General features: G+C 35.7%; 1 long non-coding RNA gene across 1 annotated transcript; it reads left to right on the forward strand.

Moving 5' to 3' along the window:
* The first annotated feature begins 1,942 nt into the window (after nt 1-1,942).
* Nucleotides 1,943-2,577, forward strand: LOC104115382 (uncharacterized). The gene is made up of 2 exons (XR_690596.4): nt 1,943-2,292; nt 2,495-2,577. It is a non-coding gene; the product is annotated as an uncharacterized lncRNA (long non-coding RNA).
* The last annotated feature ends 7,926 nt before the right edge of the window (nt 2,578-10,503 follow it).

Raw genomic sequence — 10,503 nt, forward strand, 5'->3', positions numbered from 1 at the left:
AACAACACCAGATACCAGCAAATCAGCATCCAAAGTAGCCCAAAATGATCCGAAACACACCCAAAACACACCCGAGGTCCTTGGGACCTCAACCAAACATACCAAAGCGTCCCATAACATCATACGAACTTAGTCGAACCATCAAATCACCTTCAACAACACCAAAAATATGAATTACACACGGATTCAAGACTAATGAACTTAGAAATTTTCGAATTCCACAAATGACGTCGAAACCTCCCAAACCACGTCCGAATGACCTCAAATTTTGCACAAGTCAGAAAATGGCACAACGAAGCTACTCCAATTTTCAGAATCGGATTTCGGCCCCGATATCAAAAAGTCAACCCCCCGGTCAAACTTTTCAAAAATTCATCTTTCGCCATTTCAAGCCTAACTCCACTACAGACCTCCAAATAATTTTTCGGATACGCTCCTAAGTCCATAATCGCCATACGGAGCTATTGACATCATCAAAATTCCATTCCGGAGCAGTTTGCTCAAAAGTCAACTTTTCAGTCCACTCTTTACATTTAAGCTTCTAAATAAGGATTATTCTTTTAATTTAATTCCGAATCTTCAGTAATTCAACTCGACCATGCCCGCGGGTCATAATACATATTGCAAAACTGCTCGAGACCTTAAGTCACTGAATGAGACGTTAATTCTTAAAACGACAAGTCGGGTCGTTACAACGTGACTCATAATCTCCCTTGTAAATCCGCCCCTGCCTGACATCATTGGGATGCATGTAACCCAAGTTGTTATTATTATTATTGTTATTATTATTATTATTATTATTGTTATTATTATTATTATTTCTAATTCTCATAAGAAAATATGCATTTTACACTCTTTTCTTCCTCCTACTAAGTTATTCATTCCACAAAAAGAATTCTCGATGACACGTTATCATCATTAGTACCGCAATTTCAATACAAAGAAAAAAAGGAAAGTTGAGTTGAATCGTATAAGTTATAACTGTTATGGAAAACGACTTGGTGAAAGATGATCTTGATAAGGAAAGTCTTCATTATTTATTGCATTGCCCAAAAATTATTTAGCCTTTCTATTCTATTTCCACCATATTAGATAGTTGTTGTGCGACTAATTACCATAAAATAAAGTAATTTATAATATTAGGACACTTTTGTATTATAATGGACTAACTAATGAGTGCGTCGGCATTCGACTTTGACTTTTCATGACCAGAATGCCCCTTGCCGCGTATATCACCAACTTACTGATAAAATTTCCAAAGAAATGATTACCCTATGAAAGTGAAAGTCAAGAGGATAATTACGTCTTTTTCAGTAATCAAAATGACAATGAAAACCTTCACTTCCCCTCTAAGTGAAGTCACCGTCCCATTAAATTGTAAACGTCAACCTAATCACAACCGTCCAATCGCCCTCACTCACCGTCACCTCCTTCTCTTGCTAAATTAAAAATAAAATAAAAAAATCAATTTTGCTACATAAAAATAGCACCAATAACCTCGAATTAAAAGTTAGAATCACCGAAATCAGAAAATAAAAATACATTAAACAAATTAGGCAAACGAGGATGGTTTAGTGGTTAATATCTCAAGGGACGTAAGAGTAACACTTATGTATGTTAAGAGTCGAAAAATAAAATTAATTATTTCAATTAAACGATAGACCTTATATAAAAGACACATATCATATATCTATTTCGTACATATTTTGAATGCAGATAAAAATTTTGACCGGTGCTAATTCTTTTGAACCATAAAGAAATGAATATTTATTTACAAAAAATAAAATTATCTTATATCTATAAATCAATAAAAAAATCAACGTGTGAAAACTCAACACCTAAGACTTAATAAATTGAAATAAAATAAAGAATTTATGGCGACACGGAATTTTATGTAATTTAATCATCAATTTTATACAGGAGCATGGACCAACCATGTCCGTATATATATATCACAAAATGCTAGCTACCACTTTCTACCTTTTCTAGCACTTTAGCATAACAACATTCTTTAAACATGAACAGTCTCTTTCATTTCTTTTTCTTCTTCTTTCTCCTCTTCACTTCTCAAATTGTATTACTTCACGCCATCGACCGGCCACCGCCGGCCCGATTTTCCGGTCCGTCGTCGGCGAGAAAACATCAAGTTTTTCAACCTCAGGCAAGTGCTCCGTTTGCTCGAGACTTAGAGTCCGATAAGAGGAGAGTGCCCACTGGACCAAATCCTCTGCACAACAAGAAAAGAAAGGCTTGAAATTACTATTACTACTACTACTGGTTTATCCGTTAGAGGTACAGTAAATTAGTTTTCATTCGTTAGTTTGTCTTTTATTGTAGAGTTTTTCCTGTATAATTGGTGATTCAACATTTTAATTCACCAATTTCAATTTTGTACAAAGCATAGAAAGCTTATTTATACACATGTAACTTGTTCTAGTTCCATCACTTTTTTAGTTTTTAGCTTATACTGAGCTGTGTGATTATGCTTATGTAGATTTTGCGAGACGGAGGAATAAGTGATGTTTGTTTGCATTAATAAATTTAGTATTGCAAACAATTGTTTGATTTGATATTCTATTGCTGCATTCTTTTTCTTCTTGTACTAGCTACTTAATTACTTGTAATAATGGTGATTTTGAAACAAGTTAGCTAGCCTCAGAATTGTATGAACACTAAGAAAAAATAAAATAACAATACTCTCTCTCTCTCTCTCTCGTGTCATAAACACTTGAACAGCATCAATTAATCTAAGGGTAAAATGAAAGGAAAAGAGAGAATAATTTATTCTCTCCTAGTTCATAATGAAGATGTAAAAGAAAATATTATTAGGTCAACAATGAATATGACTCACAGATTTAAGTTGATAAGTACGTGATTAATGACAATTTCCAAACTTATATAAAGAAGAAAAATAAAAGTCTCACTAGTATTATTATCAAACTTTGTGTTTTTAATTGTACCATATATACAAAAGAAATTTTTACCTGCCTATACTATATATGAAATTTATTTATCCTTCCTAATCAAATTTTAATCTAATGGTCATATATAATTTATCAATTATATACAAATTAGTTTTAAATGAGTATCTTTTGATTTTAGCCTTTTAATTTAGTAAATCCCGAAAAATTCTCACAATTCCTTACTTACCCAGACAAAACTCAATCTTTCTAAAGGATTTTTCTCTTTCTCTCTTTGACATCAACCATCTTTCTACGCCGATTCTACAAGGTTTTTTCTTCTAAAGCTCACAATTTTCTCTAACAATGGCGAAGAAAGGGATTAATTTTTTATCGATTTAAATTTTTCCATGGCTGAAGTTTGGAGCTTTTCTGAGCTTTCCCTTTTCTTGTTGGTGTTTCGATGGCGAGCTAGCAGTAGATATATATTAATTATTTGGCTAGATTATTCGAATTGAAATTGTCAATCAATAAATTTTGAAGATGTTTGACTCTCCACCATTGACAGCCATTAAAAAGTTTCGAAGCTTTGAACTCGAATTCGAATTTTTAAAAAAAGAATTGTTTGGATTGAATGTTATTGCAAACGATTGGGAATATTCTATGGAGTTTATATCTCAATTTTGAGGGTATTTGGTAATATTAGATTTGATTTGAGTGGATTTTCAGATTAAATTCAAAGAAGAAGCAGAATAACACACCACATACAAAATATATACAAATTATATACAAATACATACAAAAGACATATTGTATAAAATTTGTATGAAAATTATATTTAAGTTGTATAATATTGTAGTTGTATTTAACTGGGTAAGAATGTATGAAAGTTGTAGATAAGTTGTATACTGTATAATTAGTTGTATAAAATTTATTTTTAGTATGTATGTTGTTGTAGATAATTTGTATGATGTTGTACCATACATTATTCTTTCTTAAAATAGATAATTATGGCAAAAATAGAGAAGAGTTGTGCTAATTATGACTTAAAATAGGTAACACACAACTGGATGAAGTCTTATTTAAATGGAAGAATAATTTGAACTGCGTTCCCTTCAGTTACGCCTTTTTCCAAGTAAAGAATTTCCTAATTTAAGACACTAATAATGGATTGTATATAAATTGTAAGAAAAACTTATTTAGGACGGATAATATACAAACTTGGATAATTTTAGTAAATAAATTTCAAATATTATATAGGAAAGAAAAAATTCCCATACAAAAAAATTCATCCAATGATAAGTCTCAAAGAATAAACGAAATGGGAAAAAGAATTATCAGTACTTCTCCGTCTAATAAATATAGAGAATTAAAGTCCAATTAGAAAAGTTAATGTTAAACATATATTTCCAGGTGAAATATTTGGTTGAGCGATTTTTGAATAAAAAAGATAGATTGATAAAGGACAATAAATAAACGAAATATAATGTTCAAAAGTTTTGTCAGTTGCCCAGTTGGGAGAGGGGGTGAATAGGGGCGGAGCAACTTTTTTTCAAGGGGTTGACACTCATTTTCTCAAAATTTATACTTTGTAGCTAAGTAAAATATTATATATATATATATATATATATATATATATATATATATTGAATTCTCTTTAATTTTTTTTTTATGTTTATTTCTTTATATTTGACATATATCTTAAATTATTCATTCCTCACAAAAAGCAAAGGAGTTGACTCTCTTCTCGTTTTCACGAGGTTAATGTTGGAATGGTTATGAATGATATAAAGGAATTGTACAGCGCAGTTGTGTCATATGATGGACCCAAAATTTTAAATAAGAAGTCGTAAATAATAACCATATATATATTAATATCATACAACTACCTAGCACTTAATGACACTGGCCTTTAATTTAATTCATATACAAAAGAATGAACACTCTATAGCTGGCTTCTCATCTTCCTCTCTCTTAAATGCTGCTGTTTTTTTCTGGAATAAATCCTTATATTATACGTCCGAGTTGTTGGTAAAGTTGCCATGTGACGGAGGTGACAGGTTCAAGCCGTGAAAATAACTTCTTGCATAAATGCAGGTGTATGATAGACCCTGGTGGTCTAGCCTGCGCTGGACTGTCTTTTTTTATATGCCCGAGTTGGGTCAATCGTAAACAATCTCCCGCCCTTCATATGGTTGGAGTAAGATCTGCGTCATATTATTCTCCTTATACCCCACTTGTGAGATTATACTAAGTTTAATTTGTTAATGTTGTTATTGTATAGGCTCGAGTGCTCACTTATTTACCTTTTCTAGCAACAGTCCCCTTTATTTTACCTATAGCCAAAGAATATATTATTGCCTCCTACTAGTATATTTCCACGGATATACCACCTTTAATTTGTAGCCTTAGGTTGCCCTACTTTCATTAGTTTTTTTACGCTTTAGCACCGTTTGGTAATAGTAAAGGAGCCCTAATGTTATAGTTACATGAACAATACGTGTTTGTTGTTCAACGCAAAAGATTATGTTTAACAGTTTAAGTATTAATTACAAATGGATTTAAGTTATACTTACTGACAGGAAAAGAACTTTAATACCATAATACTTTGTAAATTGATCTATTATAGCAGGTTAAAGTAATCTATGGCGGTGTATATGGATGGAAGAGAACAGTGTTTAAGTGAAGAAAGCTGCAGCTTAATCGCCCCACTTTGGCAATAACTTTTCTGGAACAAATTATAACGGGGTTGAACAAACAGACTTTGCAAATGATATCAAGTCAATTTAAGCATAACCATATTAAGTATGTAGTAGCCCCACAAACCACTAACTGCACCTGGTACAGCCAGAGTCGCAACAGCCCCTCGCCATTCGAAATCGACACAACAAAAATAATAATTACATTTCAATTTCAAACAAGTTAGCATCGGCTACGTGCAGAGGCAGGCAGATTTGCTTGTATAATTGAGGGGTCACTTGACCCGTAAACTTCAACAGAAATCTTGTATAAATATGTATGTGTACTTTAAAAAATAATTTGGCACCCTGAATATTGAAAACCTTTAAGGGGCAACGATAAAAAAAAAATAACGATGCCCCTGTCGCGTAAAAATTCTGGAACCGCCTCTGATCAGCTATATATATAAATCTTCACTTTTAATTAGCTTTAGGAGAGAACATGAATGGGCACATGAACATGAACTATAATTGATTTCGCATTTTCATACATCTCTCTGCATTTTTGACCATATTGATACTCAATATTTACAATGCTAACAAAGTGCATCTGGACGACTTTTATTTATCATAGTTACCACTTAATAGAAAAAGAGTTAAAACTTTTAGACTTTTAGTAATTCTTTTTTCTCTAGCTTTGTACATCATAACTTAACCACTTCTGAAATCTGATAACATGTGAAAGAGCTAGCAGCTCAGGCTTATGACGATGAGAAAACATATAGGAGTATACATATAGCTAAGTCCTATGAGCTTTAGGAGTGGCTCTTACTAATGAGCTATTGGAAGAGGTCGTCGAAATGATCATACTTTTAAGTGAATAATCTATGTAACTGAACTGAGGACAAGAGTCCATGCATGTGAATACATTAACCAAAATACTGAGAGGTTTTCTAAACTGCGATTTGAATTCACCATTTTAAACAAGTTCTTACGTGGTAACAAATGCAAGAAAATCTTGAAGTTTGTTATTAATTAGCATTTTGAGGTAATCATCCAATATTTTTGGGCCCTATAACTAATGAAATTTTACAACATCTGCAACTTCTTGCATACAGTGAAACGCATTAGGTGTAGGAGTAGTATATTAATTTTGAACTTAAAACCTACTCTTTTTATAGTAACTTCAAACTACAAATTAAGTCAATCTAGTATAATTAACCCAAAGTGTAATATATATATATATATATATATATATATATATATATATATATATATATATTGATGTTCGGCTAAAAAATGCATATATTTAACCATTGTTGCATCACATTCTAGTACTTTTAATCGTCTTTTGAGTATTAATTATTTTATTTTGTGCTTAATATTGTATTTTAACTGTGTAGGAATAAAGCGATGTGAAGATGAAGAGATTTGGATCAAACTTGATAAAACACGGAAGAAGAAAAATAATTAAATAGGAAAAGATAAAGGGGGACACCCTTTGGCGTTTGTTCCCCCAAGTTGAAGACAAAAAAAAAAAAAAAAAAAGGAGAAATACAATTCAAATCAAATAGTTAAAGAACGGCAAAATCGTTACTGTTTTCTGCGCTCGGGATAATGTTATTTCGGCCCTACACGGCCCCAATTCATATAAAAGGGGTTCTAAACCTATTTTTTACAGAGAGAGAACATTGTTTAGAGTAACTTTTGACAAGGGGAGAGCACAGAGCCGCCGTGGAGGCCGGTTTCATCTTTCTTCTACCAAACGTAGTAATTTTTATGTTTCTTTGTATGATTTATTGTTTGGCTACCATGTTTATGTGGAGCTAAACTTCATGTTCTAGGGTTGTGGTTCTTTCATGACTATTGTTATTCGGATATTGATTTTGCTTTCTTGATTTATAATATTGGTTTATTTATTCAATCTTGCGCTTAATTATTTAAATATTTGATCTCCAATTGAATACTATCTACGAATCTAGAGTTGAACTCGAAAGTGGGAATTCTAGATTGCACATAGGATTGAGTAGAGCCAGTTCTTACCCTGGGCATCGGAGAACGGATTCGCGGTTAGGATAGACATGTTTACCCTTAAAATCGGATATCAATTAAATTTATAAGTGATTTTAAGGATATGTGATTTCATTTGGCACAAACTCAGAAATATAAGAATTGAAGTTAGAAATTAACTATAAAATGAAGCAAACCAATGTAACGCGCAACTTTGTCCCTCGAGCTAGGTCGTCCTCGAACCAACTGAATATATTATTGAGAAGCAAGAACTGAACAACTGAATAAGAGAGCTTAAGAGAGAAAACGTAATATATTGCTTTGTTATGCGTGAAATTCCCCTCTACAAAATGATTGGAACCCCCGTTTATATAGTAGAGGAGTTCTATATATGGTACAATTCTAAATACAGAAGAAAATCTACTGATTGGCTAATCAACCGCTCTTGACTTGATATATGTCGAGATCTCCGCCACAATCCTCGCCTGGTCACGGATTCCTCGGCTTTCTGTTATTCGACTTAGCGGGCTTCCTTCGATCTTGCTAGATCCCTATCCTTCTCGGTCTCGACCTTAGCTGGTCTCGATCTCGATCGATCCCTGAATCACGAGGTAGGGATTGAACTTGGGATCCAATATAACTTGGGATTGAACCTCGATCTGCCACCCCGATTTCGATTAACCATACAAAATCGGGTAAGCACGATTTTGACCGTATACAAATAGTTTCCTCATTTTTTGGAGAGTAATGACAAGAAACGATTTGAGCCTTCGATCATGATGTAATTGTCGTAACATAAGCAGTAGAAGTGACAGAAACGTCTCGTCGGTTTGTGCGTCAGTCGACGGTTGACCACTACCAGTTTTGAACCATCGTTGTGAAAATGATAAATAGCTCCCTTCTTCATTATTTCAAACTTTACTTTCAAATCTTCTACATTCCAATCTCCATAGTTCTATGCTTTCTTCAAAGTTTCCTATCTTCAAATTTTTGTGTTTATTTGCTTGTTTTTCCTAAAACACCAAATACTTCAGTCTCCACTCTTCTTTGCCCACAAAAACTAAATGGCCAAAACATCTAAAACTATTCTGCAGAAAGAGGCTGCTTCCTCATCTCGGCCAGCCGGCAAGAAACCAGTGGTGGAGCCACGCCCTGAAGAACTTATTCCTGGGGGTCTGTCATAGATTTTGACTTTAGGGTCGAGAAAACCTCATCGGTTCCTGGTCGATGCAAGCCGATATCGAGATATATATGCTCGATACCCAAAAGCCTCCTCGACCAGGTGAAGAAAGATTACAACTAGGGAAACAAAGAGGTTGTGATACCGGTACCAGAAGAAGCGATCACCACCCACGTGGAAAGGTTCCTGAGTGTTTACACTTATCCTTTTACGTTGGGTCCCCTCGATCCGATCATCGTAGACTTCTACAAGAAATACCAGGTGACCCTCGGCCAAATTCACCCCTCTTTCTGGAGGATCGTGATACTGCTCTGTTTCTTCGTGAGCAAAATCGACGGGCTTTCTTTCACCCTTGACCACCTCATAAGATTATATAGCCATCGACTCTATCTAGGTGGGCTGATAAAGCTTCAACATCGGTCCATCAAGGCGCTCATCTCGAGTATAGATAAATACAAAAATCGGGGTTGGATGGGCCGGTTTGTTTGGGTGAAGACCGCAGACCTAATCCCGGCTGAGAGCATGCCATTTCCTGAGAAGCGGAATATGAAGCGTAAGTATGATTTCATCTTTAATTTCTGTTCGTTGTTTTTACTTCTTCATCCTTTCTTATCAGTGTTTTTCTCGATGCAGCCATTGCTTGGATGTCGGGTACGGTTCCCCACCTCGAGAACTGGGTTAAGAGCCTATTTTCGACGTCAACATACGCCAAGCGTGCATGGCGTGATTTGTCAAAGGGCCGGTGGGAGGCTCCTACTCATGGTAAGCCTTCTTCCTGACTTATTGATTTGCCTATTGTTCAAGCATCTCCTCAAACATGAGTTTACTTATTTTCTCCTTTGGCAGGTCTCGGAAAGGATGCGACTATGAGACCCCCGCCCGGTGATGAAGAAGTTTCACCACCTATTTCGAAACCGGCGAAGGAGAATAAAAGGAAAAGAGCCTCAAACTTTGAGGGTCAAAAACCCAAGAAGAGAACAGCTCATAGACCCAAGGGGGATACAATCCCGCTAACTATGGAGTCAGCCTAAAGACTAAGGGAAGAAGAAGAAGAAGAAAAGAAGGGAGATGATTCCGGGCTGGTGTCCTGCACGCGAGCTAGCACCGAGATTCGGAGATCTTCGGAACCGGTGGGAGTTGATACTGCTATGTCTAGGCTTGATGAGGTCGAGGAGGAAACTTCGGCCCAAGTCCCCGAGCCGAGAGAAACCAAAGATGTTTTATCTCGGGGCGAAGAGACTGTTGAAGAGGCGGTGGATGCCGGTATAGAAACCGGGCTTGAGGCTCTCCAAAACGGAGGCGGTGCCCCAAAAGACCCACTTGGGGTAATAGATATCGGGGATTCCCCCTCGTTTCCTTCATTTTTTGAGTTCATGATACGCGACGCTCAGGCCGTGAAGACTTTTCACGGGGAGGGAGCCCACGGAGAGGAAGATCCTTTCCGTGGTATTTTTGTTGGGGTAAAATATGTCACCGGTCTGAATGGCTTGGAGGCTCCGAAGAAGAGCTCGAGCGAAGCTTCCTCGAGTTTTAAACTGACCAATAAGTTTTCAGCCCCTAGTGCTGATCCCGGGCGTAAGCGAACAATCGTTATCAAGGTCCTGGAGGATGCCCGGGTTCTTGCTGCCCCCGTAGGGGTGGCTAGCTAACTCTGATGTTTGGTCATGGAAGAAGACCAATCCCAGATGGACGAGGTGGGAGTCCCTTGTCTTTTCAACGAATCCCAACAGGCCCT

The sequence above is a fragment of the Nicotiana tomentosiformis genome, chromosome 7, assembly GCF_000390325.3.
Source record: "Nicotiana tomentosiformis chromosome 7, ASM39032v3, whole genome shotgun sequence".
NCBI lineage: Eukaryota > Viridiplantae > Streptophyta > Magnoliopsida > Solanales > Solanaceae > Nicotiana > Nicotiana tomentosiformis.